This window comes from Canis lupus, chromosome 15, assembly GCF_048164855.1.
Source record: "Canis lupus baileyi chromosome 15, mCanLup2.hap1, whole genome shotgun sequence".
Taxonomy (NCBI): Eukaryota; Metazoa; Chordata; class Mammalia; order Carnivora; family Canidae; genus Canis; species Canis lupus.
Genome location: NC_132852.1, coordinates 5942484 through 5965058, shown reverse-complemented (window position 1 = coordinate 5965058; position 22575 = coordinate 5942484). Strand labels below are relative to the sequence as shown.

Here is a 22575-nt window from a genome sequence, read left to right as displayed (position 1 = left end):
CAGGAAAATTTCATAGATATGGCTAATAGAGTTACGGCACTGAGTGTATCATCCTGAACTCATTCTGTACAAACACTGAACTCCAGAAGAACTTGACCTATTTTTTTTCTGTTTACCAGAGAGCTTGTACAGGGAACTTCCTAGAGTATCGATACTTATTATCTTTCTTTTATTGTTATCTAGAGGGAGCACTTTTTTAAAAAGTAAATGGAGTCGCCCCTGTGTATCAATAAGGAAACTTATAGCTCAGCATTGGACAGCTGAGACCAGCAGGGTGCTCCTGCTGAATACAGATTCATCGATTTTTCTCTTTCTCAGAAAGTTACTACTCCATTTACTCTGTCAAAACCCTTGCTTCCAGGCGATGTAGGAACATGCTGGATGTGAAGTAAAATCACACTGCTATATAGGTGTCTGTGATTGTTGCTTATTTAGACAAGTTTCAGAAGGCAAATAATCTAGTGTTCACTTACATTATAGAAATAAATAAACCAAAAACCCCTTATAGATAAATTAATTCATCTAAGTTTATAAGAATACTATGTAACCCATAATAACTGTCTTCTATGTGTAAGTTTTTCCTTTCCAACATATAAATACATATTTAGTAATGACTATTTCTTCTGAAATACAATCTTTTAAAAAAATTCCTACTGAGAGAATAAGTGATTTTTAACACCTGCCATCTAACAACATTTTTAGAATAATTTTTAACACTATTTTACCTTACTAAACCAGCTTATTTAAATTAAGATCTTAGTTTGAAAACTGGAGCTTAGTTTATCACTCAAAATTCTGTTTGATTATTTTTTAAATCTACATTTTCCATTTTATAAGAATATAAGCTTGAATGTGAATAAGTAAATGCTTATAATAAACTTATATAACTTAAATTTTAGAAAAGAGGTATGTCTATTGCATAACTGTAAATCAACATTTCTTTGCTTTTAAGTCATTGCAATAATTCTAACTGAACTTTAGGGTACATCATCAAAGATATATTTTTAAAACTCCAGCTATAATTTTTTCCCTTATATGAAAAATATCTTCAAGTAATCATGTTTTAAAATTTTGAACAAAAATTTTGAAATCTGGGATCCCTGGGTGGCGCAGCAGTTTGGCGCCTGCCTTTGGCCCAGGGCACGATCCTGGAGACCCGGGATCGAATCCCACGTCGGGCTCCCGGTGCATGGAGCCTGCTTCTCCCTCTGCCTATGTCTCTGCCTCTCTTTCTCTCTCTCTCTCTTTCTCTCTCTCTCTGTGACTATCATAAATAAATAAAAATTAAAAAAATTTTTTGAAATCTTACTGATTATCAGATATAAGCCTGAGAGTATTATTTTTTCTGAGAGTATAAAATTAAGAACACTAGAGTAACTGATAATCTATGCACTTTAGGGAATGTGAAGCAAAGCTTTCAGAGAGATCCCAGATAAATATATCAATAAATTCATTACAAATACTGCCAGATATTTTTCTTTGTTTTTATTTTTGTTTTTAATAGCACAGACAACTTTTTCTCCTAACTTTACTGATTATTGTGACAAATAGCCTTCTTTGCCATGATCTTGCCAACCTCAACCAAGGTTTATACTGCCACCTAAATTTAGAAATGACATCTTTTATTTTTCTCTCTGTGGCAAAGCTCTGTTAGTCTGAAATTTCATCAAAGGTATAAAGTAGCATGTCATCTTTGACAACGACTGGGTACAGCAGGGATATTGAATTAAGGCATCATAAAATGTTTAGGGAGGCATGATAAAGTTGTTAGGTAGTTGTTCTATTGGCATAACAGAAACTCTCATAAATTACAGAGTTGTGATATAGATAAGGAAAATATAATGCAAATGGTTAATTAGATAAGGACCATTAAAATTGTAAAAAGAGCCTGTTACAGCTATATTTATATTTATACTCCATATCCATTATCTTTTTAACATAATTGGTAATGAAATATTGAAACTACATTCCTCACATCACTGGATTTCAGTACTCTTACCTAATAGGTCATAATATAAATGAAATAAATAAGTGAAATGAATATTACTCTTAAAGTGTGTGTGTGTATACACTCTACATTTGACTGTAACAATCAATATTTTCAAGCCTTCAAATATATAGCAACTCTACTCATTTTATCTGGACTTTGATTTCTCTCTAAAAATTTGTACACGAAGTTTTTAAGGATTAAATTAAATCTTTCTAGCCATTTAAATATAGTGTGCTTAAAGAAAAAAAAATGAAGACAGTGTGGTGAGTTATTACTACAAGAAAGACTTTGAGGACCTAGAAAGTATAGTCTTCTTCCAAGTCAGACTTTTAAGAAACTTTTATTAGTGTTCATTCTGAGGAAGTGACAATTTATCTTGATTGTCATTTTCTATTCATAAGGGGGGAGGCAGTTTGGTTAACATGCATATGGATGAATGGTTATAAGAACAAATTGAGTCACATTTTCCTTAGACACTTTTGTAAGTTATTTTGTACTATGAGGTCAGTAGTATCATAGTTTCTCAGGGATATGATCTTGACAGAAAAAAAGCAACTGTTCAGTTTCATTAAAAACACAAGAAAGTAACGATATACTTAGAAAGCATCATTGAAATACTCCATTTATTTCTCTCTAATGCAATTCAGGTGTTCTTCTGCATGTTCTAGGACAGTGCTTCTCAAACGGTAATGTGAAAACAAATCACCTGGGTATCTTATTAAAATGCAGATCTTATTCAGTACAGCTGGGTTAGATCCCAAGGCTGGATGTCTAGCAAATTCTGAGGTAATATTAATTCTGTTGTTTCCTCGAAATACGTTTTTTTTTATGACAGTCAGACACAAACACAGAGAGAGAGAGAGAGAGGCAGAGACACAGGCAGAGGGAGAAGCAGGCAGAGGGAGAAGCAGGCTCCATGCACCGGGAGCCCGATATGGGATTCGATCCCGGGTCTCCAGGATTGCGCCCTGGGCCAAAGGCAGGCGCCAAACCGCTGCACCACCCAGGGATCCCCGAAATACGTTTTGGTAGCTTCTAGGTAATGCTGTTCCTTCTGGGTTTTTAAACCACATAAAATATATGACATTCGTATATTTTTATATGAAAGGTAAAATTTAACACCCCTCACATTTACACTTTATCATAATCTAGATTATAAGAGACTGGTTTTATGCTCTTAATTTTATGTTCAAAAAGGCTTATAGTTAATACCCCCATTTGATTAAAAATATTAACCAAATTAGATCCTAAGACTTCAGATATTTTGATCAATTTTTCTCTATTAGCAATCTTCCACATTTACCATTAGTTCGACATAAAATGGACTCTAATAAAGCATTCATAACTCACTGACAGAGTGCCACTTAAAAGAAAACTGATGGATTTTATACAGATTTTAAAAAGAGGAGAAATAAAATAAATTTCTTTCTGGGATGTTTTGGAAAACCCAAATACTTGTGCTTGTTATCTTTCCAGGCTTAATTCATTAAGTATCCTTAATGAATAGATAGATTCATATCTATCTATGATATGAATAGATATCTATTCTATCAGATATAGATAGAATATATAGATTTCTGTGACTTTACCTAGTTTAGCACCCAAATCTATAAAGCATCTGTGTTGTGAACGGTAACAAAAACTGTGATGAGTTCCATGTGTCTTTATACGTCTTTGTGTGTGTGTAAATTGTGAACGAGATTAAGACAGGGAGATGAGACAAACAGAAAAGAGAGAAGGAAGAAAGAAAACATCAGAAAAGTGCAATTCTAAATTAACTGAAGCAGCTGAAGTCTGGGATTTATATTTGCTCCATCTTGTTCTTCGAGACCACAAACCACTGTGCTTCTGCTGCCTGCATTTTCTAACTGGGTAGAGAATCACCTGATTCACCGCCTTTTTGCCTTTGCTTTAATGACATGGAAGATCCATATAATAGTGGAATTTTATTTCTTACCTGAAAGTCAAGAAGTGCTGAAAAGATATCCCTGGTGGTGTCTTCATCAGATTTGTAAGATTCCACCCAAATCATGTTGTTAGTCTATTACAGTTTGTGTGCGTGTGTGTATGCTGGTTGAAAGATTTCCATCAGTGTTTCTGTTTAGATACAATAAAACCTTTAAAATTGATTACTAATAGTATTTGTAAGATTTTTTCCTGATATTGCACCCCAAATAAACAGTGACACAAAGCAGGACATACTACTACATGCTTTATTAATCCTGAGAAAATATGCATTACCTGATTCATTCCTGCAGTGCATTATTTCATTTGGCAAAAAGTCAACAGAAGAGAACAATCCTCCAGACTGGCTTGATTTACAATGATGTGGGGTGATTGGTTGAAAGATATTTGAACTGGTTGCACCTCCAAAATGCACCAAACCTGAGGCGCTATTTCCTGGGTTGGTTCCCAGATCATAACTATCTAGTAAACAAAATTATATCTAGGGTGTTCTCAATATCTTCTCCACTGTAATCATTTATAGAAAATCTCTTTGTAATACTTTTTTATCAACAATTCTTGTATATAAATGTGTTCCACTTAGGATCTAGTTTCATAACTTCCTTTTTCACAATAGGAATGAAGAAGGGGGGCTAAGCTCTTGTGTTGTCTTCACAAAACCGTCCATTGGGTCTTGTATTGCTATTATCTAGAAAGGAGGGATTCACAGCATTCTCCTTACTCCTGAAAATTTTCCTCCTCCCTATTGATATGAGAGAGCCTGGTTCTTGTCTCATGGAATCGAAGCATGAATCTCAGAGGTGACAGAGAGTGGGCAAAGCGGTAGTTTATTAAGCAGAGAACAGAGAGCTCTCAGGAGTGAGAGGGGTCCTGACAGGGTTGCCCCTGAGGGCTTTTACGGTCTGTCTTTTATAGGAAACTGATCAGGGAACTTGGTGAATTTCTTGTCAATATCAAGGTGGATATTTAGAACAAACATGGTGGACTGGTAACCATCATAATAACTGACAAGATGTTCTTATAAATATCATGAGCCCAAACAAGGTGTTCCCTGCTTTCTGGTGACTATCTGTTACATAATATTCCTCTACACCAGGGATTTCTGTGAGCCTAGTCAGGTAGCCCATGGCCTTGAGATTCTTGTGCATCTTGGTTTGAGCAGGGACTATTGATAACCCCTTAATGACATATTTCTTCGTGGCTTGGTTTCTGTGATTACTTAATAGCCACTCAAGGGAGGTACTCCCTCACATTTTGGAGCTAGGGAGCCAGGTTTATTTTTTCTGTTTTTACTGTCTTATCTCTGTTTTCTTGGGATGGGTAGGAGTCTAACTCTGGGACCTTTCTTATCTTTCCCTGCCTAGTCCTGTCTGCCCCTAACTCCTTCCTACATCACTATCAAATTATCCCACTACTCAAACTTTCAGAAAAATTATCTCAAGAGACCAGAACTCATCTTCCCATGCCTTTTTTGCCTATTTGTATCAATAACAACAACAACAAAAATCCCCAAATCCTAGGCTTTCTTGAAAATCTCAGCTTCTCATGCTCTTATGGATACCATCCTGACATAGCACTAGCACAAACCTATATTCTCTCTCTCTCTCCAAATATGGAAAATTTTTCTCTACACTTTCTGGAACCCACATCTCGTCAATTTATTATGATGACTCCTTCCATATTCTTGTCCCACATGAAACCTGAATCTTTTCTATGACTGTTAGGCTCTGACCCTTCCTTTCAAATTCTCTGCAAATCACTGGGAATGGTGATGAATAGGTGTATTCTTTACTCTTCATTACAACTTATGTACCATAGTCTCTCTCTCCAACTAAAACCCCCAGATTTCAAGCCCATGTCACCAGATGATATTGCCTACTTTGACATTCAGATCAGAAATTCATAGGTCCTGGTGCCATGTCCATTATAATATGCCTTGAATATATTAGCTTGAGGTTATCACTTTCCTTTTACACTATACCTGTCTTGAAAATTCTGGTTTTCCAATTGTTAAAAAAATATTATTAAAGAGAGGAAAATGTCTTGTATGTATCTAGAAAACAAAACTCTCCATCAAGTCAATAAAATTAAAAAAATAATTTAAACAGAAGGAATCAAAGTGGTAAAAAATATGTAAATATTAGTTCTCACCTTACTAATCATGGGAATGCAAGAAGCTGTGAAGACTACATATCCCCAAAATAGGCAAACTTTTTTGACAAAAAAATAGACAAAAACTAGTATGTCAGGTAATATCAATGATGGTGAGAATACCAAGAAAAGAGAACTCTAATATCCTGCTGGTGGCAATGTGTTTCAAAAGCATTTATAAAATATAAATTTCAATAATAAAAATATAAATTTTCAATAAAAGTGAATATACATATGACGTATGGCTCATAGATTATATTTCTTGGTATTTAACCTGTAGAAGTGTGTATGAACATTGTAATTGTGATAACCAGGAAATAAGTAAATGTTCATCAGCATGTAATTGAGGCATATTTAGATAGTGGGCTCTCATATATTAATGAATATTATGATTTTCTACATTCAAGAATCTAAGTATATTTTTAAAATTGTAAAGTGCGAGTAGAGGGGCAAGATGTCGGAAGAGTAGGATCCCCAAATCACCTGTCTCCACCAAATTACCTAGATAACCTTCAAATCATCCTGAAAATCTACGAATTCGGCCTGAGATTTAAAGAGAGACCAGCTGGAATGATACAGTGAGAAGAGTTCGTGCTTCTATCAAGGTAGGAAGACGGGGGAAAAGAAATAAAGAAACAAAAGGCCTCCAAGGGGGAGGGGCCCCGCGAGGAGCCGGGCTGAGGCCGGGGCGAGTGTCCCCAGGACAGGAGAGCCCCGTCCCGGAGGAGCAGGAGCTGCACCGACCTTCCCGGGCGGAAAGGGCCTCGCAGGGAGTTGGAGCAGGACCCAGGAGGGCGGGGATGCCCTCGGGCTCCCGGGGACACTAACAGACACCTGCGCCCCCGGAGAGTGCGCCGAGCTCCCTAAGGGCTGCAGCGCGCACGGGGGGGACCCGGAGCAGCTCGGGGGGCTCGGGGGCGGCTCCGTTGAGGGGGCTGCGGGGCGGGAGCGCGAATCCAACAGCGCAGACCGGGAGCACAGGGCGCCGGGACACAGCCCAGGATCCGACCTCCCCCCGGGACAGGCAGAGCCCGGGAGGGCCCAGGACAGCAAGGACACTCCTGCCCCGAGCTGAGCAGATCAGCGCCCCGCCCCGGAGCCTCCAGGCCCTGCAGACCGAGAGCTTCGTAGTTATTGCAGGAGCTGACTCCAGGGCTCCATACCGGCCGCTGCCACTGGGGTTGTTGCTCCTGGGGCCTCACGGGGTAAACAACCCCCACTGAGCCCTGCACCAGGCAGGGGGCAGAGCAGCTCCCCCAACTGCTAACACCTGAGAATCAGCACAACAGGCCCCTCCCCCAGAACACCAGCTAGACAGACAAGTTCCAGGGGAAGTCAAGGGACTCAAAGTAGAATCAGAAGATACTCCCCCGTGGTTTTGTTTTTGTTTTTGTTTTTTTTTTTTTTGTTTCGTTTTATTTTGCTTTTTGATTTCTGTTTGCTTCCCCCACCTTTTTTTTCCCTTTATTCCTTTTTCTTTCTCTTTTTTTCTTTTTTCTTCCTTTTTTCTTTTTTCTTTTTCTCTTTTCTTTCCTTCTTTCTCTCCTCTCTTTTTCTCCTTTTCCCAATACAACTTGTTTTTGGCCACTCTGCACTGAGCAAAATGACTAGAAGGAAAAACTCACCTCAAAAGAAAGAGAAAGAGTCCTCTCTCCCACAGAGTTACAAAATCTGGATTACAATTCAATGTCAGAAAGCCAATGGTCAGAGAGCTGGAGAAAAGACAGCAAATAGATCCTACACCCAGCAGAAGAAGAGGGTTAAAAACGATGTGAGCAGAACTCAATGAAATAGACACCAGAAGAACTGTGCGACTGATCAACGAAACCAGGAGTTGGTTCTTTGAAAGAATTAATAAGATGAAACATTAGCCAGCCTTATTAAAAAGGAGAGAAAAGACTCAAATCAATAAAATCATGAATGACAAAGGGGAGATCACTACCAACACCAAGGAAATACAAACGATTTTAAAAACTTATTATGGGTAGCCATACGCCATTAAATTAGGCAATCTAGAAGAAATGGACAGATTTCTGGAAAACCACGAACTACCAAAACTGGAACAGGAAGAAATAGAAAACCTTAACTGGCCAATAACCAGGGAGAAAATTGAAGCAGTCATCAAAAACCTCCAAAGACACAAAAGTCCAGGGCCAGATGGCTTCCCTGGAGAATTCTATCAGATGCTTAATGAAGAAAACGTACCTATTCCATTACAGCTGTTTAAAGGTAGAAAGAGATGGAGTACTTCCAAACTTCTTCTATGAGGCCAGCATCACCTTAATTCCAAAACCCAACAAAGACCCCACCCAGAAGGAGAATTAGAGACCAATATCCCTGATGAACATGGATGCAAAAATTCTCAACAGGATACTAGCCAATAGAAGCCAACAATATATTAAGAAGATTATTCAAAATGACTAAGTGGGATTTATGCCTGGGATGCAAAGCTGGTTCAACACACATAAACAATCAATGTGACTAAACATATCAGCAAGAGAAGAAAACAAGAACCATCTGACCCTCTCAATAGAGACAGAGAAAGCATTTGACAAAATACAGCATCCGTTCCTGGTCAAAACTCTTCAGAGTGTAGGGAGAGAGGGAATATTCTTCAGCATCTTAAAAACCATCTATGAGAAGCCCACAGCAACTTTCTCAATGGGGAAGCACTGGGAGCCTTTCCCCTAAGATCAGGAAGAGGACAGGGATGTCCACTCTCACCACTGCTATTCAACATAGCACTAGAAGTCCTAGCCTCAGCCATCAGGCAACAAAAAGGATAAAAGGTGTTCAAATTGGCAAAGAAAAAATCAAACTCCCCTCTTCGCAGATGACATGATACTTTACATAGAAAACCCAAAAGAGTCCACCCCAAGATTGCTAGAACTCATACAGCAATTTGGCAGTGTGGCAGGATACAAAATCAATGCCCAGAAGTCAGTGGCATTTCTGTACACTAACAATGAGACTGAAGAAAGAGAAATTAAGGAGTCAATCCCATTTACAATTGCACCCAAAAGCATAAGATACCTAGGAATCAACCTAAACAAAGAGGTAAAGGATCTATACCCTAAAAACTACAGAACACTTCTGAAAGAAATGGAGGAAGACACAAAGAGATGGAAAAATATTCCATGCTCATGGATTGGAAGAATTAATATTGTGAAAATGCCAATGCTCCCCAGGGCAATTTACACGTTCAATGCAATCCCTATCGAAATAACATGGAATTTCTTCAGAGAATTGGTACAAATCATCTTAAGATTTGTGTGGAATCAGAAAAGACCCCGAATAGCCAGGGGAATATTGAAAAAGAAAACCATAGCTGGGGGCATCACAATGCCAGATTTCAGGTTGTACTACAAAGCTGTGGTCATCAAGACAGTGTGGTCCTGACACAAAAACAGACACATAGATCAATGGAACAGAATAGAGAATCCAGAAGTGGACCCTCAACTTTATGGTCAACTAACATTCTACAAAGCAGGAAAGCCTACCCACTGGAAAAAAAGACAGTCTCTTCAATAAATGGTGCTGGGAACACTGGACATCCACATGCAGAAGAATGAAACTGGATCATTCTCTTACATCATACACAAAGATAAACTCAAAATGATGAAAGATCTAAAATTGAGACAAGATTCCATCAAAATCCTAGAGGAGAACACAGGCAACACCCTTTTTGAACTTGGCCACAGTAACTTCTTGCAAGATACATCCATGAAGGCAAGGGAAAGAGAAGCAAAAATGAACTGTTGGGACTTCATCAAGATAAGAAGCTTCTGCACAGCAAAACTGAAAGACAACCTGCAGAACGGGAGAAGATATTTGCAAATGACCTATCAGATAAAGGGCTAGTTTCCAAGATCTATAAAGAACTTATTAAACTCAACACCAAAGAAACAAACAATTCAATCATGAAATGAGCAAAAGACATGAACAGAAATCTCACAGAGGAAGACATAGACCTGCCACCAAGCACACGAGAAAATGCTCCACATCACTGGCCATCAGGGAAATACAAATCAAAACCACCATGAGATCCCACCTCACACCAGTGAGAATGGAGAACATTAACAAGGCAGGAAACAATTTTTTTGTCTGCTTTTTATTAAAAAAAAGACCATGATTCTTTGGGAGGTGATACAAGATTGCTTTCCAGTCAGATCATAATTTCCACAATTTCTGTAATAACTATAAATTTGAAAGTTTCTCACTCTCCCACCCCAATTCACTTTTGGCACCTGAGTGTGAAATGTCACTTCCAAAAAATGGGGGAAAATACGCTGATTACTGGGTTTTCATCACATAGTACTCCTTTCCTGAGGAAAAATTTTCTGGTTGCTAAATTGAGAATATTGATACAAGAATGCTTAACAATATCTCATCAGTAAAAGCCTTTTTCTAACCAACTCAATGGCTGTCTCAGAAGAAAATTACATAGAAATAGCATCCAATTCTCAGAGGTAAAAAGGCAATGGCTTATCTTATCCTTTTCCACTTCTCCTAATTTTACATTTAGAATTAGAGCAAATCTTTCAGAGGTAGCAGAAGGTCTGGCACAGGCTCTGGCTTCATGATTTGAAAATACAATTTCAACTCATCACATTCTTCAGAAGAACTCATTATACTTAAAGGAAGCACACAAAGAGGGTCTCTTCACCTCTGCATGCAGAGGTTGACCAGAAGGACATACATTGGTTACCAACAGAGAAGGATGGGCCTGGAGGTGTCTGAATTGCTTCAGGTAACGCAGGGCCCGGAGATGCACATCTGTGCCTGGCATGTGCTGTCTTAGCAATTGCAGAAGTTTCATAAGGGACGGAAATTCTGGGAACTGACAAAAGTCGTCCCCATAATAATCCAGCCATATTTCCAGCATGCAGGAGATGGCCATGGGGAGGGACAGGTGGGCACAGGCATCAGAAGACAGGGCTCTGTCACATGCAGGTGTCCCAGGGAAGCCCTGCAGGACCCGGGGCCCCGGCCTCCCACGCGGGGTGTCAGAAGCCAGTCTTGCTCCTCGTGCCCCTGCCACCTGGCGGTCCTGCCTGCCACAGGCCTGCTCCCCGAGGAGGGGCTGGCACACAGCCTCTGTGCGGGGAGCCCAGGCCCAGCGGGGTGACCATCAGCATCTCTCCTGGAGAAGCAGGGCTCCCTCCTCAGCCTGGTCCCTGCCCACCTGCCCCTTGAGTCCACCGGCAGGCGTCCGGGGACGGGGGGCATCTGGCCTGTCATTGCCCTCACTGCACACACTGTCGCTCTGGAAGCTCCAAGGCAGGAGGGCTCGGGCTCTGTGTCCTGCCAGGCCTTGCCAGGAGCCGCCCGGGACCTCCACCTTCCCTCCTGTGGCTCTGGGCTGCCTCCCTCATGAGGGGCCCCCCGGGGGTGTCCCTCTACTGACTCTAATATCCCATGTCCCACGGGGCAGGGGCCACCTGGTCCGGGAGCCATCACCGGCCGTCCTGAGCTCCTGCTGTGCCCCCGGGTGCAGGTGCCACCAGATTGGGAAGTGCGATGCTACCCACCCCTTCTGCTCTTTGTCCCAGGTGTGGGGCAGAGAGAGGGTTGGGGGTGCATGGAGAAGGTCTCCTTAGGGGTCCCAGTGCCTCCCACCAAGCCTGCACCCCATCTACCGCTCTCCTTCGCTCTTTTCCAGAAGGGGCCTTAGACCTTTACCCTGTCACAGGAATTGCAGATGTGTGGGGTGACAGTGCAGCTCCCCCCACCCCACAGCCCCCTCGCTGCCCTCCTGGAGAGGGAAGGCCCTCCTGCAGGAGCCGGAGTCACTCACAGTTTCCATCATTGCAGGACCACGTCATTGTTACCCCACGCATCTATGATGCACCCATACCTATAGGAGGGCGGGGGCATCCCATGAATCGTCCTGTGGACGTGACCTCTCATCATGGGGGCTGTCACCCTCTGACCCCGACTAGGCCAGAGCCCTGGGGGCCGTCAGCTTTGTGCGTGGGGCCACGGGCAGCTCCCAGAGAAGCGCCCGCACCTGCTGGGGCCTCCTGAAGGCTTGAGCATGAAAGGGCTCCGGCCAGGCCCATGGCCCATATCCAAGTGGGCCCGGGGCGCCCCGGGGTCACCGGGTCTGGTTGCCCCAGGACACAGACCCCCGATGGACTCTGAAACTTCCCTTTCAATGGGGAAACAGACCGCTCAGGACTCTGGTGACGGGGGGGAGGAGGCAAAGGCCTGGTCATGGGGAGGAGGATGGCTGCTGAGCACAGGCACAGCCCCTCTGGCTGACCCGCCACAGGCAGGCCCCAGGGCTGCCCTCCAGGACCCACCTAGGCCCTGGGGGACCCTGCTCCAGGCGGGGGAGCAGCCCGAGGCCGAGAAGCTCACACCATCCCCAGCCTCCCCAGCAGCAGGTGGCCCAGCCCTGGGCTGCGGAGGGGCAGGTGCTCACTCGGTGAACAGCAGGTCCAGCACCTCGTCCGTGGTGGCGAATTCATGGTAATCTTCCAAAAAGCTAAAGATGTAGATGACGTCCCTGCACTGCAAGGCGAGCAGCAGTTGTCGGACTTTGTACTCCAGCAGCTCCGTCTGGCTGAGCTTCTTCGGGACGATCCGATGCCCCCTCCAGGCCGAGGCCCCTGAACCCTGAGGTGGGACAGAGGGGACGTGCAGCCTGCAGGGAGCCGCCGGGAGGCCTGGGATCCCGCCCCGGTAGGCCCTGCGCTGGGGCCCCGTGGGCTTGAGGAGCTGGGGCTCCCTCTCCCACTCAAGCTCCCTGCCTGTCTCTTACACAAACAGGACCAACTATGCAATAAAGAAACAATCTCAGAGGATAAATGTTCAAAATATTTGGATCAATACAAGGACCTCAAGAGACACAGAGAGAGAGACCGAGAGAGGCAGCCACACAGAGGGAGAAGCAGCACCTTGCAGTGAGCCCAGGCGGGGCTCGATCCTGGGCCTCGGAGATCAGGCCTGGGGGAAGGCAGGCGCTAACCCCCGGGCGACCAGGCCTCCCCTGAGGGCTCTATTCTGATGTTCCCACACATCTGTGCGCAGGGACTCTGCATCTGGCCCAGGCTGGGGCAGGGCCATGGGGGCAGGTGTGGGGAGGGGGGATCAGACTCCTGTGGGAGCAGGAGTGTCGGGGGCCCCAGGGGGTAGCAGGCTGGCTTCTGGGACCCGGTGCCCTTTCTGCCGCATCGGGGCCCGGGTGTCAAGGGTCCCAGCCCCTGCACTCACCTTGAGCCCGCGCTGGCCTCCATTAGCTGTGCAGGGCACCTCCCTGCTCCTGGAGGCGGTGGAGCAGATGACCCCTTCCTCCCGCTCGTGCCCCACGTCCCGGGTGGAGCTCTGTGGAGACAGTGCCCGGCAGCCAGGCAGGAGGCCTCAGCGTCCGGTCTGGCCCCCTCGGCTGGGCCGCACCCCCAGCTGCCTCCACCCAGACACACCACAGCGCAGGTGGCAACCACCGTCCCCGGGGACAGCAAAGGGATGTGGCTGCAGGGCCTCGGAGTGACTCTGGGGCGGGTAGAGGACCTCAGGAACCCTGTTTCCCCCCTGCCCACCGTGACATCAGGGTGACCCTGAAGGGATCCCCGGGGAACCTGCTGCCCTGCAGCATCCCCCAGCCTGCATGGGACCTGCCCACACATCCCTGGTTCCCTGAAACTGAGGAGGAAGGAATGGGGCTCGCAGGATGGTGGCACAGGGGGCCTGGCCTGGCCTGCACTGTGTTACCTGACGGCGCCTCCTGATCACCACCCTGATGCCTTGGTATCTATGTTGGAACCAATGCCTACAGCAATGGTCAAGCCGCACCCCTGGGGTTCCTGGGAGCCAGAGCCCCCAGAGGTGGGCCGGCAGCAAGAGAACATCCTCCAGTAGCAGATGTCTCCAGCCAAGTGAGACTGAGCTGGGTCTGCACTGGATGCGGGTGCCTGGTTATGGGGGTTCCGAGTTCTGTTGGGCTCTGTGACACGGAAGTGAGCTCACTGCCTGGGACCACCTCCCTGACCCACTCCTGGAGGAAGCTGCAGGGGCAGCGATCATGCTGCCAATGCTTCCCCCTTCCCCGCAGGCAATGGCCTTTGTACACAGGGACACAACCGCACCCCTATCGACAGGCCCCAGGGAAGGACTCTGTGCCGCCAGGGCCCCAGCCTGGACACACACCTGGGTTCAGACACGAATCTCCAGTCTTCCCCGGTTTGACCCCAGAGAAGCCGTTGTGCCTGTCGGGGATGGTCTGCGTCTTGCCTGTGGGACAGGGAATATCCTAGCAGGTGCTTCCCCCAGATGTCCCCAGGCCACTCTGGCCTCATATCTATGAACTTGGAGGTGGGTGTCACCTGCAGGACATACCTCCACCCACACGTTCTTCCTTGGTGTGTACATGCGTCCAGGTCCACGAGGTCTTCTGTGCACACACGTGGGCACCGGTACCCTCATTCTGGAGGCCCAGAAGATGACAGTCCCCCCGGGCAGGGATGGACAACAGCTTCCCAGGATCCTAGGCTCCTGAATCCAAGGCAAACCCTGCAGAAGGTGTCGTCTGGTCTCCTGTTGTGATTCTGAGTCTGGGGTTGTGGATTTGCTCCCGAATGGGACCCTCTGTGCCCTGTGACCCTGGGTCAGGTGTTCAAAACTGCAGCTATTTCAGAAAACCGATCTTTTCCTCACCCTTCGATTCATGAGTTACACATCCAAGAAGACTGACACCACACACATTTTTCCAAATTAAATGATATTTATGTTGACACGCATGTTCACTATCTCATGTGCTATTTAGAAGAGTCCAGAAGGGGGTGGTTGTCCTATGTCTTCTGGAACGCTTGCTTTCACAGAACTGAAGCTCCAGTGCAGCTCGTGTGTGCTGACTGTCACAGTGATGGGGAAGGCTATGGGCCATGGGGCAAGCGCTCAGGAGGACAAAGGATCAGGCTCTGGGCCAGGCCACGTGCAGACATATTCATGACCAGGTTAATGGAGGACATTGTGGTGTTTGTCCAAATGGGGGCTCCTGTGTTTCCTTTTTCTCTTCTCTTGGACATGGAGCTATTCACCAGGAAGCAGCAGCCTTGCAAGCAGGACTTTCTAGGAGAGAGAGGAGTCAACATGCCTGTGCCAATGTCATTTTTGCTGGATTTATTCACAGGCTAAGTCATTTGAAAACACAAGACAGTTACGTTTAAAAACTACCATGTACTGGGCCAAGACAGTCCTGCCTTAGTAGTTTCTGTGAAATCAGGTGCAGAGCGGCAGGAAAGTCATCTCATCTCCTATTATGTGAAAGTGAATTTATGAATTGTGAGGAATGAGAAATTTCTAGGTGTAGGATGGAGAGATGATGGAGGAGAGATGGATGACAGGGAGGCTCGTCAGCGATAGATGGACACACAGTCGATGGAGAAATAGATACGGAGTAACATTGCTCTTGAGAGCTATTCCTCAGCCCTCCTTCCCTGCTTGGAAGGTCCTGGCCGGGGGTGAAGCAGGAGGACCCCTTACTCGCAGGGCAATATTATCAGAAACTTCCTGGCACTTACAGGGTCACAAGCTTATCTACTCTTTTCTAAACCAATATTTACCTCCCAGTAGGGCCTCCAGGCTTCCAATGAAAGCCATGGTTTCCCCAGGTGCAGGGGCTGCAAGGGGATGAGCAAGGACTGCGGAGCACTGGAAGCACAGCACAGGAAGGATTTTTCACCTTTCCTCAGCAGGCAGTGTCCAGCTGTGGCAACACTAGAGTTGTAAGGTGGGAACCACGTCCCCAGACCTTCTGTCAATACTCATCGTGCCTCTGCAGCTCTAGCAAATGCACACGCTGCAGCCCAAAGTGTGGGGCTGCACACCTGCCAGCCTGAGCAGCTGCACAAAGTGGGGTCCTCCTGGAAGCCTAGGAACAACTTGGGCTGGCCAGCGTCGCCCTCTGCTGGTCTGAGCTCACGGTGCAAGGCTCCTTCCTGTGACCTCCCCTAAAGAATGGGAATAGGTGGGTGGACTTGCTCAGGTGTGGGTAGCACAGGTGGGAGAAGGTCATGCAGGAGATGCTGGCCACAGCGTGCAGGGAGCTGAATGGATGATTCTGTGGGTGTTCATAGTGTGAGTGTGATAGTGTGTGTGTGTGTGTGTGTGTGTGTGTGTGTGTGTGTCTGAATGCAGATGTTAATCCAGCATGGGTTTGGATACCGAAATTTGCACAGATTGACTTGCATATGTGGATTTTTCTGTGGCTTTTTCCATCATCATTCATGTGTCCTGCCCTATTGATATTTCACTTAAGATTCTTGTCAGTTTAGATAAAATAAACAATAAAAGACACTTCATTGGATGTAGTCATTCAAATCTAACTCCACTTTGTGAATTTAAACCCTTTAATTCCAAAAATACTTGTCAGTCTTCATTCATCTAGAATTCCTGGATACAGAGATGTAGAGGATGGTTGGTTTTCCAAAGTGGCTCTAGCCATAATGACTGACACAGGATTTCAGGGCACAGAGGGAACTATTTAGGAGGAGATCCACAGCCCGGGCTGAGTCACAACTCGACTTAGACATGATTGTTGTCGGAGAGAGAAAATTTCAGGAAGAGTGACAGGTCACTCATCACTAGAATTTTCAGGGCAGTTGGGGCTTTGGAGGACAGGGGTGTGGGATGGGCAAGGTCTGCTCTTCCTCCAGGTAGACCCTCTTTCCTGAAACAAACCCCCAACACATGCAGATATTCAAAGAATACACACATCCATACATAAAGGAATGATTATAAATGCTGTCTTAGAAAGTCAAATGGTTTTCCACATGTATTCATACCTCATTAGATCTGGTTCCAATGTATTTTAACTTTTTGAAGCAAATGACACATATTTATTTTATGTTATAAAAGAGAAGAGGATACTTTCTCTACATGTGTGTGGATTCCTCAGGATAGGAAAACCACCAGCTATGCCTGAGCATCCTCTATTAAATAAGCAAAGGTAGAGTCATCAGATCCTGCTACATCAGTTAAACAACATTTGAGCAAGAAGCGTATTCTATATCCGATTTGAAAATTCCCAAATAGGACTCGGTGCATTTGACAGAAATTAGGAGGACAGTGGGCATTCCGGCTTCCCATAAATGCATCCGTATCTACTGTTGAATTTGAACTAAGGTATTGTCATCCTCTAACCCTGTTCCTATGCACATCATAAACTCAAAATTGATTCATCACAATACTTGTATTTTCATATTAACTTACTGAATATATTAGGCATTGTGTATGTACCAACTCCCCGAGGAACCTGAGATAATTGATTATTGTTATCGCAAGAATAAATATATTTAAAAATTCAGTGAGGTCAACTGTGCAAAACACTGGCAAAATTACAATTGCAAAGAAATAAGATAGTGAAGGGGCAAGATTGCCAAAAACTAGGGACCTCCGCTCAGCTGGATCCTTGATGGTAGGTAGATGCTATCTGATCGTTGTGAACAGCTAGGAATCCCACCTGATATTTAATAAAAGAATTGCTGGAACTCTTCAGTAGAAAGCGACCACCCTCTGCAAGGTGGGAGATTCGAGACGTGAATCCAAAGTGATATATCAGGTGAATGGCAGGGCAGGCAGTTTACGCACCCCAGAATTGGGAAAGGGAAGGGCCACAGATCCCACATTGCAATCTGCTTTGGATATCTGATCCGGTGAGACACAACCTTGCCTGAAATGAGCTCAGGTGGTGAAATGGGCAGACACTACTCTGGACACAGTGTCTAAGAATTCTCAGAGCCCCAGAAAGAATGGGGGTGCCCATGGGGGTGGAGTTCCCAAGCCTTGGGGTGTGGACACTGGTCATGGCCAACAAGAGTGCGAGGGGCCTCTCAGCTCAGTTGGCCCTAAAACTGGAACCACTTTGCCTAATCGGCTGACCACTCTCCACATGGGAATCCTGCAAAGGACAGGGAAGTGGGGACACTGCCCCTTCCCCTGGGAGAGGCAGAGAGTGTAGGTGCACCACCGGGGGACAGGTCTCAGTGCAGAGACCCTGGAAGGAACAGTAACAGGGCAACCCTCTCTCTTCTCCTGGCAGACTGGTCTGGGCGCCCACCACAGGCATCTGCAGCATCTGGCACACCCCAGTGACTCCTGCTTGGCCCTGAGTGCTTACTGAAGAGCGAGACCTGATCTTTCTGCTCTCAGGCTGGAGATCAGATTCCAGCCATTTCGTGTGGTCTCCTAAAGAGGCACAGGGGGCTTTCAGGGAACAAAGCCACACAGGAAAACCAGAAAGAGCTCACAGTGAGCCCAGCCCCGAGGCAACGGGACGTGTAAACCGGACCAGGAACAGACCCTGAGCATCAGTGCAGCAGGCCCCTCCCCGGGAGATCAACTCCCAAGATGCCATGAACACCATGTGTATGGACATCAAAGGGCTGCGTATTCCAGGTGTGGGACAACACAGTATAGAGAATTTGACTGTTCATCTAATGATTCCTATATCTGCAGTTTAAAATTCCATGATGTTGTCTTTTTCCCCTTTTCCACTGGTTTCGTGTTTTCTCAACTCTTTGATTTTAAGACATTTGATAACTTCGATTTTTTACACTCATATTTTATAGATACATTCTTTATGTTTGGCTTCTTGTCACTGGAATGAATTTTATTTTTCTCCATATATAAGTTTTGCTTCTTGACAATTTGAGATTTAGTGTCTCAGGCTCATGGTATATCCATAACCTATGCCAGCTTGTCCAGATAACTCTGTCTTCCTCCATATCTGGATGAGAGTGGATTTTCCATTGGGAAGATAGATTTGGTCTGCTTTGCTTTGGTTTGGTGTTTTGATGGCAGGGAAGCAAAAGACACGTGAAGTGACTAGAGGGGAGAGCACAGGCCTGCTCAGACCTTCTTCCGCTAGCCTTTCTCCCTGGTCTCCTTGGGCACATGGACTAAATCCCCTCCAAGGACATGAAGTGCCAGTTCTGCTGGAGAGCCCAGCCTGAAGGCCCTTTGCTCAAGCCTGCCTGCCTCCTCACCCCTGTGCCCTATATACCTGCAGGACCAAGAATCCTTAGGCTACTTCACTAGCTCCACTCCTGATATCACCTGTGAGGATAGGCCTTCCTACCCTTGGACCTCTGGGATCCTCATATTTCTGTTGTGGCATGCATCCCTTGAGTGCCCAGGAAGCTGCATTTTCCTCAGAAGCCATGAGGTAGCAATAGGGCAGCTTTCATGGAATGAGACAGGGGCCTGAGGCTCCACGGATCAGACTCTGACCCGGGTCACATAATGATTGCATGAATGGGAGTTACTTAGGGCTTGAGGGTGGGAGAAGGATCCCACACCGTGGCTTCTCTACTGCCCTCTGACTTTTAAGAGCCTAGTGTGCACATCGAGGAGCTCCTCTACCCTCCATATGCACAGAGAGAGGGAACACCCTTGAACAGGAGCTCTGGAGTGAGGAAAGAGCAGTCAGTTGTTTTTCCTAAAAAACAAATCCTCACGACACAACTATGGATGTGCTTTGGTTTGGTTTCGTTTGGGTTGGTTTGGTTTTGCTGAGTTTCATTTGGTTTGGTATCACATGGTGTTGTATTGTTTTGTTTCCTTTAGCCCACTTCAGAGATATGCCTGAGAATGAGGGACAGAGAGAGAAAGAGAGACAGTCAGAGGGAAGTACCCAGTCCTGGGTCTCGTGCTATTTGGACCATTACATGCCCACTAGTCAAACATTGCCTTCTTAGGAAATCATCTGGAGGGAAATAAATCTCCATGGTCAGGCCTCTGAAAGGAAGCATCATGATCCAACATGGAAGTGGGTTTCAGGATATATAAAGAATGAAACTGTCAACTCATCCCATTACAGACCACATGTGACCGAGGCACCATGTGGAGCACATGGTACCCACACTGGATGCTCAGGGATCCACGTTGCCTGGGTAGTACTTCATGCAGAACACTGGGTGTGCAGGAGACCCTCAATGTCTACGTGTCCCCTGAACCTATCAAGCTGCTGTCTCCTCTCAAGTAATTATGGCTGGAGGAATTAATATAACTATGGAGAGGTTCAGAAATGCTGAGCAATAAAACCCCACAAAACAAGATCAAAAGAATAACATGCACACTATTCATTTGTGCTAATATTTTATTAACAGAAAAACACTACACACAATTCTAAATAACACTAAAGAATAAATGAACAGCCTGGGTTAAATATCGACAATCACAGTTTCGGCAAAGCTACCACCACTGAGTCAAGAAAAACTCATCTCAGGAGAAAACACAGTGTCCATTTGCAGGGCCCAGAGCAGCTATTCAAAGCTGATAACCCAAACGCAGACTTGTGTACGCCAATGAGAGCTTAAAGTCTGAGTTCTATTTCCATTGGAGTGACAAGTGCTCATTCGAAATTCCCTCCATTTCTTGGAGAATCTATTTGCAGAAGAGAAAATTGACATCCCAGAGGGAAGAGTGGCCTTTGCCATAGTGCATGGATTTCCGTAAGGAAAATGCAAGGTGTGTTTTGGGGTTTGGTGTCTGTGCACGGCCCCAGGAGCATGAAAGGCAGCAGGCTGTGGACCCAGGATTCCCATGCAAAGGAGCTGAGCAAGTGCTGATTCCCCATATGAGTCCAGGAGGGGCCACGTCCTCAGGTCCGCAGTCACCCCCTCAGGGTGCTTGGGGTGGAGGATAATGTCCGAGGCCAGGAGCTGGCTCATTCGCTCTCACTGTCTTCTGAGGATGAGGACACCTGTAGGTCACCGTGGAGGACACTCCAGGGGCCACAGACACAGGCTCCGTCTGACATGTGGGGGGCAAGAGGGCCCTGAGCAGGGCCTGGCTTCTCGGGAGTAAGGAATGAGGGAGCTGCAAGGAACCGGGAGCTCCAGCAGCTTCTGTCCAATCTGGTGAAGACCATTCTCAGGGGCTGAGTGGGGGACCACGCAGAGGGCAGCCGTGGGGGCTCGGTGCACAGCTGCAGTGTCTCCAGGTGAGGTGTGGCAGGTGTGGGCTGGGGGCCCTTGCTTGGACGGAGGGCAGGTGTCTTCCTGGGCTGCCAGGGCCCGGCTGTGCATCCATGGGCACATCTGCTTCCTGGAGGACACAGACTCCCCGAAATCCCCACAGGGGCTTCCTCGATGATCCCGGAGGTGTGCTGGCTGGGGCTCCATCACGGTTTCTTTCAGGGGTTCTGGGAAATGTCTAGGGGCATCTGGGTACATTTCTTGCCTGGAGTCTGGAGGAACATTTGGGAATTGTCTGCCAATGCGTTGCTGACAGCGGGACGGGTGTTCTCCTCAGGATACTTGGGTGGTGCCTGGGTGTGTCCCAGCCCATGGCCCTTGGAGCCAGCCTGGGGACCCTCGAGGGAGACTCTGCAGGGCCTCTTGGCTCTCTGCTGCACAACCAGGCTATCAGCCCTGACACAGGGTTGGCGAGCCGGCTGAGGGGTGTCAGCGATTGGCACTTCCTGGGCACCAGGAGGTCCACCAGCTCGGCTGAGGCTAACTTGAAGGCTTCTGAGATGAGATGTGGAATGGGACCAGAGTCTTATGTCAGGGGGCTGAGTACGTGGTTCCATCGGCAGGGCAGGCTCAGGGATAGAAGGCCTCCTGGTGGTGTAGACGGGTATCGGCATGTGTGGACGCTGTGGGAAAAGAGAACACATGGGACTCCATGAGTTTGGCCCCGGCACCAAGACAAAATGAACATTCAGGAAAGAAAGAAACCAACAAAAGGCCACGACCTTAGTAACCACCCCCTCCCCTGGAACAGGGAAAGAAATAGTTGGGATCTGTTGACCTAGGAGTAGGGAATCTGGCTGCAGGGCTCGTCCAAACAAAGGCCTGACAGGATGCTGTTGATACCCTTGAGACATGGGGGGGACACGCAAAGTCCTGCCTCACAGCGATGCTTCCTCCATTGGACCAGCGCTTCCATCCTCTCTGCTCATGAGGAGATAGGAGTCCTGCAGCTGGAGAGTCATGGTGGGAGCTCCTGAGTGGGGATGGGCAGTGTGGGATGATGTGTCACAAAGGACAGCGGCCTGTTCTTCTCTGAGGTTGGTATGTGGTCCAGGAGTGCCCGCCAATGACCTTCACACGTCAAACAGCCAGTGTTCGCACAAATAACAGGCATAACGCAACATCATGGGCACCAAGGGAAAACTGCGTTCAAATCCACACTGCTCAACTGCCACTGGTCAGAAAGGAAGTGGAGCCCCACCTCCCCCAGGAGGTCCATGGAGCCCAGCTAGTCTCCAAGGGCACAGCCTGGGACGCAGTGCACACTCACCCTCACATAGTCACAAGATTCCGTGTCTTCCTTCCAAGTGCGCTTCTGCCCCTCCTGGGGTCGCCTGGGGAACCTGTGGAGCAGGCCCTTCCTCTGCTCGGCTTCTTGCCTGCACGAGAAATATCAGCAGGGAAAGGAGAAGGAACTCCCTTCCCTGGCTTCCAGGCGGACACCTGCTCTGGGCTTGGGCCAACCTGGTCCTTTCCCTCCTCAGCCAC

General features: G+C 46.6%; 1 long non-coding RNA gene across 1 annotated transcript; it reads left to right on the top strand.

Annotated features, from left to right (window-relative positions):
- Nucleotides 1-13223: 13223 nt before the first annotated feature.
- On the top strand, nt 13224-14841 carry LOC140604582 (uncharacterized). The gene is made up of 2 exons (XR_012007404.1): nt 13224-14367; nt 14488-14841. It is a non-coding gene; the product is annotated as an uncharacterized lncRNA (long non-coding RNA).
- Nucleotides 14842-22575: the final 7734 nt, after the last annotated feature.